Below are 6,794 nucleotides of genomic sequence, written 5' to 3'. Positions count from 1 at the left end.
TGGCCATGCCGCAATCCCTTCTCCTCCATTCTCCTCTCAGGATCTTGGGCACGCACGCACATGCGCCCGGCGTGAGTTTTAAGCCCCGGGGTCCGGGACACGAATCGCGGTCGACTACGTGGGAGTCCAGCGACATAGCCGTTACGCTAACTGCTGGTTTCCTGAGATCAGACCATCTTTTAGAAAAAATGATGTCAGGGCCGCTGGGCTTTCCGATAGGAAGCGGCAGGCCTGCTGGGGAGTGAGAAGACACAGTAAGTCACCACTCCCTGCTTATTGAGCACTCAGCTTGACTTTACTATTTTGCTTGGGGCATTTGGGTGGAGGCCTGTGTGTGTGTGTGTATTATTAATCTCTATGAGCTTCACTTTTCTCATCTGAAAATGATTTATAATGACTGTTGCGTACTTTTTGTGAGGCTCAAAATTATAAATGGGTGTAAGGGACCATGGCAGCCACACACCACCGTGAACTTTCAAAGGAGTGCTGATGTGACGGGCAACTCTTCTTCCTGCCTGGGGACAGTCTTGTGGGACATAGGACATGGCTCTGTGGGGATGTGGGAACAGTGAGGCCCATGGAATTGCATGAATGTTGTGGAAGAATGCAAAACTCAGTCCTCTCAGAGTTGGGAGGACACGTTGTGGAAAAGGCAGATTTTTCAGGTGCTGAGAAGGCAGTGGAGATGCAGAGACTGGCCTGAGGGGGCTGGGACGGTCTAAGGGAGGACCTGAATTCTGGCGGTGGGAGCGCTTATGAGGGAAAGTGTGCACCACGTGTCATTGTCAGAATGGAAGAGCATGAATGGATGATACTCACTAGATCTTTAAAAAAGAATGTAAGAGCATGTGCTGACATGAGTGTGAAGGCTTAGGGTTTGTTTATTTTTATTTCAATTTGTTGAACTTCTGGGTAGACAAGGTTAAAGTCTAAGGCTTTGTTTAGACATGAGCCCATTCATTAGCTCACTTGTTCATTCAGCATTAGCCCGTGCCCATTATATCCCTGCATTGTGCTCGGCGAGGAGCTCGGAGTCTAACCAAGAGGGCCAGCATGGGAGTGAGTGCTTACATTATAAGGCAGCACACATAACCACAGGAAGAACAAAGTGCCTGGGGTCCAGAGGAGAGGGAGGGGAGGAGCTAGAGAAGGCTTCACAGAGGAGGTGATTTTGAACAAGGTGTTGTCAGAAATGAGCTTACCAGGTGATAGAGCAGGATGAAAGGTATTCCTCAGAGAGGAACATCTGTGAAGACCAGGGCATGTCTGGCAGAAGGGTCTGAAATCCAAGTTAGGGGATATAAGGCGTATATATGGGGTAATGGATGATGTAGTGATGGGCAAATTAGGAGGAACCTAACTGGACAAGCTGAGCTGTTTGAGCATCTTCTGGAACATGTCTCTGTTGAGGAAAGATACAGTGTACTGGTTCAGAACATGGTATCTGCAGCCAGCCCTGTGACCTGGTGTTTGGAGAAGCCAGATCTCACATGGCTGACCATGGTTTGAATCCTGGCCCTGGCATGACCACACTTCACTGAGGGTTACTTTCTCCCTCTTCCTCTTTCTCTGTCTCTCTCTGGCACATGCACCTTCTTCTGGTAAATTAAAAAAAATAAAAATAAAAAAGAGCATGGTGTCTAGAAGCAGACACTTTATATCTGACTCCTACTCCCCCACGGCTCCCAGTGTCTGGGTAAATAACCTTGGACAATTTCTCTGTGCCTCAGTTTCCTCATCTTCAAAATGGGGATAGAAATATCTACTTCCAGGGCTGTTAGGAAGGTTAGATAGCTTAATCTGCGTGAAGTGCTTAAGAAGTGCCAAAGAAGCACGCAGTCAATGTCAGCTGTGAGCGACCATTATTCCATGGATAGCCAAGGGATCTTCAAGATCAAGGAATGGACAGAGAACAGGGAGCCTCTAACCAAGTTGTAGAATAACAGCCATAAAGGTTGGAGGAAAACCAGGGGTGGGGTGGTGTGCCACATGTCATGGAAACCACCGAAGAGGAAGTTTTAGAAGGGAGACAACAAGGTTGAGGGTGCTGAGAGATTAGGCAAGATGGCAGCTAGGTAACCATAACCTTAGATTTGATAACAAGGAGGTCATTGGTGACTTTGGCCATTACCATTTTGGTGACATGACAGGGACAGCAGCCATTTTTTGCAGTGCGTTGAAAAAGTGGGAGGTGAGGAAGTAGAGACAGTGGGTGAACTACTTTAGTCACTGGCTGGGAGTGGAGGCGAGTGAGAGGAGGAGGGGGTGGTGGGGGGACGGTAGTTTTGATAACTTCTGCCAGACATTCCTTTCACTAGCATAATTTCCTCTGAGGCTCATACCCTCCTGTCCTCTTATGAAGAAGACACTGATGCAGACAGGGGCCTGGAGTGACAGAGCTGGGACAAAAGCCAGGCCACCCATTTTCTCTCCTTCTCCAGGGTGTTGTGATCGTGCAAGTGAGGGTGGGGCACCCAGAGCCATCTCCCTGCTTGATCACTCCTGGGTGTCAAAGGATCCATTGTTGAAGGAAGATGGAGGAAGAGGCAGAGGGCAATGGTGATAGATCCCTTCAGTGGAGGCCTAGCCCATGTTGGCACTGTGCTGCCTACACATTCCGTGGCTGAACCTCATTGCACCTGGGTGGAAGGAGGAACCTCTAGCTGAGACTGTCCCAGGTGGCATCAATGGGGCAGGACGGAACCCAGATCAGCAGAGCGAGCACCGTCGTATTGTGCACATCTCTCCTTCTCCGCAGCCCCTCCTCTGCCACCTCAGATTTGCTGGCAGCACCTCTGGCCTTTGACTGGTGGTGGTGGTGGGGGGGTGGGAATTGGAGAGGTGTAGGCTTTGAAGGTCAACGTGCCTCTTGGGGCAGTGTTTGTGGGGAATGAAATGCACCCTTCTGCCTCATTTAGGAAATGTCCTTATGTCAAAAAATGTAAAAGGACAATAAAATGATAATGATGGGATTTTGAAGTCACATCCCAAGCCAGGGGAGAGGGAATATAGAGTAGGTGGTAGGGGACTATAGGGATTATCCAGTGGACGCCTTCAGGGAGTGAAACATGGCAGGCAGGCCTCAGGGCACACATCTTGCGCAGTCTCTGTTGTCACTGTCCTGCAATTCTTAGCTTTTGAACAAGGGAGCTGTCATTTCCATTTTGCACTGAGCCCTGCCAGTCACTTAATCCATACTGGTTAGGGGGAAAAGATTGATGGGACACAGACTGCAGACTCTAGCTCAGCCTGGCCTCCAATAATCCTGTCTCCTGATGCTCCACATGTAAACTTGGCCCCTGCACCTCATTGGCCTTTGAGGAAGCTGGCTGGCAGTCATCACTGGGAACTGGGAACTGGCTGACTTGGAGATGCAATGATGCCTCAGGCAAACCATGCAGGCAAGGAAGGAGGGAATACAAAACACACACAACGTATAATCTAGGAGCCAGGCTTACGTAAAAACTTTTGCTCAAGTTTCATATCTTCGTCCTTACTGTGTACTGGAGACAGATACTGCTAACCCAGTTTCACAGATGACACTTCCAGGACTCAAGGAGCTGGTCAGAACTGACCAGCACCTCATGAGTGGCAACCTGGATTACAATGTAGCTGTCCGGTCTGGTGCTCTGTGCACTCCATCAGAGGATGAAGGTGAGGCAGAGTACTAGAGGTTGGCTGGTGAACCTGTGGCCTGGTCACATGCTGAGCGGTGAGTGTGTCAGTAGTCTTTGTGGTCAGTTCAGCTCACTTCCATAGCCTGGAAAGCCAGGCCTGGCAGTGGGGTTTCTCTTGAGATAGGCCAGGCCTAAAGAACACTTGACAGATAAGCATCCTCAGGCTGTAGGCACTAGGGAAGGGGCATGAGCTGTGGTATATACCAGGCAATTCCACCTGCTACCGCAGGGAGGGCAGGGCTCTCAGGGGACTGTCCCAGCAGCCCATGGGCATTTCTGCTCAGTGATGGCCAGCCTGGTTGGTTTAAGTGAACATATTTTGGAATTATTGCTGCTATTTCTGGCCCCTGCACCCTTGCTCTTAGGGTTGGAAATGCTAGGCTTTCCCCTCACCATCCCCTGTAAAAGTGGGCACCTGTGGAGGCCTCTAAGTGGGCTGCAGGAATCCTGCAGGAATCAGCATCCTGGGAGGTTCAGCCATGCCCACCTTCTCTCTCCATCCACAGCCCAGCTCTCTAGATAGCAGCACAGGGCCAGTCACGCATAAGCCAGCCCCCTTCACCCCGCCTGGGGTCATCAGGCAACACTGTCTTCAAGGCTCTGTAGCTAAGTGGCCAAGTGACAACTCACTTTTCCTTGCTTGGCCTCAGGCTCCTCATTTGCAATATGACCTACTCCACCCCAGTTCTTCCTAGTGCATTAGGCCAAAAGAGAGGAGGAAGACAGATCTGGAGTGTTCCTGGGCACCAGGGTCTAAGTGAACTTGGCCCACAGGGGCCCCTCGGATCCGCACAGAGGTTGGGCAAGCTGCATATTGTTGAAGAACCAAAAACTGGATCTTCAAGAATCAGAGACAAATTGTTGAAGAACCACAAAACTGAGTTCACAGAATGGCCTGTGTTGAAGCTCAGGCATTGCTTAACTTCTCTGGGCTTCTTTCATATGGAAACATTTAAAATGTGCCTCCTAGGGTCAGAAAGGACCTAAGAGCTTCAGGGATGGGAGTCAGCCCCACTGGGCGCCATTGCCTTAACCCTCCTCAGAAAGCTGGGGGCATTTCCGGCAGCCTCCCTAGCAGGCTTCCTTAGCATGACTGTTTGTTACACAGTTAGCAGGCCTGGTTGAAACTGTCAGTCCCATCAGGGATGGGCAAGGACATTGTTTTAGGCATGGCTGGAGGGTGAATATTTACCCTCATTTGGGAGACCTAGAAAGCCATTTAATACTAGTCCAGAGAGGACCCAAGTGGTCATCCTGCCTAGAGGCTTGTGGAATGGTAGAGAAGTGGGATGGATTGTGGAGAGGTTTTTTCAAGACAATCAGCTGCCCTGGATTCAGGATATGGAGGTCTAGATCAGGCATGTGTCTTTTGATAGAAATTTCCCAGTCCTAATGTAAATCCCATTTCCAAGACAAGAGTTATTGATTTAAGCGCCTCCTTACCTTTTTTAAAAAAAGTTTATTTGTCTATTTATTGAAAAAGAAAGAGAGAGAGTCACTACCAGTAGGATCATGATCCATCCCCAGCCTCATCCAGCCTGAATCATGGGCATGTGCATATACCTGGGATGTATAGGGAAGCTCCGGGATGTGAACCCAGAACCTCTCCATGTGGGTCCAGTTGTGTTTCAGCTGCACCACTATCTGGCTCCTCTTCCCACTCCTTAGGTAAGAAAGTTGAGGCCCAGAGAAAATTATTTACCCAACGTCTCATAGAAAATGAGCAGCAAAAACAGAGACTCAAATTTTGATTCACACATGTGAGCTGATCCTCCTCACCTCTCATGCTAACTCTTTCAAAGCCTGACCTACGCTGAACATCTCCTTTCATTCTGTCCTCAGCCTTCAGTATGAGCTCTCAGTCCTAACCACAAATCTGGTCACACCCCACCCTGAACAAAAGATTTGTTAAGGACCTCTACTGCCAACAGGGTCAAGTGCAGAAGGGTGGGCCCAGTAAACAGGATCTTGTGCAACTGTCCTAGTCTTGTCTCTCTCAATTTCCAGCTGCTCCCTAAGCTCTGGAGACGCAGCCAGGCATACTTTCATCCTGTGATGTCACTGTTCCCTTCTACCTTGAGAAATCTGCAAGGCTCTCTCTCTTTTTTTTTTGAGAGAGATATTTGCTATCGGGCATGCATGCTTGCTGGAGAGACAGAGATAGAGAGAGAAACAGAAAGTGAGAAATCCCCCTGCCCCCCCCAAGGGGTATGGCCATGCCACAATCCCTTCTCCTCCATTCTTCTCTCAGATTTTGGGCACACATGCACACATGCCCGGCGTGAGTTTCAAGCCGCCAGGTCCAGGACACAGACTGCGGCTGACTACATGGGAGTTCAGTGTCTTAGCCGGGTGGGCCCAGTAAACAGGATCTTGTGCAACTGTCCTAGTCTTGTCTCTCTCAATTTCCAGCTGCTCCCTAAGCTCTGGAGACGCAGCCAGGCATACTTTCATCCTGTGATGTCACTGTTCCCTTCTACCTTGAGAAATCTGCAAGGCTCTCTCTCTTTTTTTTTTGAGAGAGATATTTGCTATCGGGCATGCATGCTTGCTGGAGAGACAGAGATAGAGAGAGAAACAGAAAGTGAGAAATCCCCCTGCCCCCCCCCAAGGGGTATGGCCATGCCACAATCCCTTCTCCTCCATTCTTCTCTCAGATTTTGGGCACACATGCACACATGCCCGGCGTGAGTTTCAAGCCGCCAGGTCCAGGACACAGACTGCGGCTGACTACATGGGAGTTCAGTGTCTTAGCCACTATAGCACCTGCTGGTCCCAAGGCTCTCTTGTAAGTACTTAATGCACTTCCACAAAATAAGCCCAAGGGAAGACATTGCTATTCATCCATTTAGAGGTGAGGCCCAGAGGCAAAGCAATAGATAGTGCTTGGAGGGTCAGGGATTTCAGCCAGCCAGGCCCGCTTCAGAGTCCACCTTCATGACCACAGTGTGCCATGTTGGCTATTTTCAACTCTGCTCTTTTGGCAACTCCCACCTTCATCCTTCCAGGCCCAGGTGAAATGTCACACTGCAACCAAGGAGCCCACGCTCAGCCTGTGGTCTGCACTTGAGGGCAGGCCTTGCCCATCATGCGCGCTTGTTGGCTTGTGTGTCTGTT

This window comes from Tupaia chinensis, unplaced genomic scaffold (assembly GCF_000334495.1).
Source record: "Tupaia chinensis unplaced genomic scaffold, TupChi_1.0 Scaffold000407_4, whole genome shotgun sequence".
NCBI classification, from domain to species: Eukaryota; Metazoa; Chordata; class Mammalia; order Scandentia; family Tupaiidae; genus Tupaia; species Tupaia belangeri.
This window is presented reverse-complemented; position numbering follows the sequence as displayed.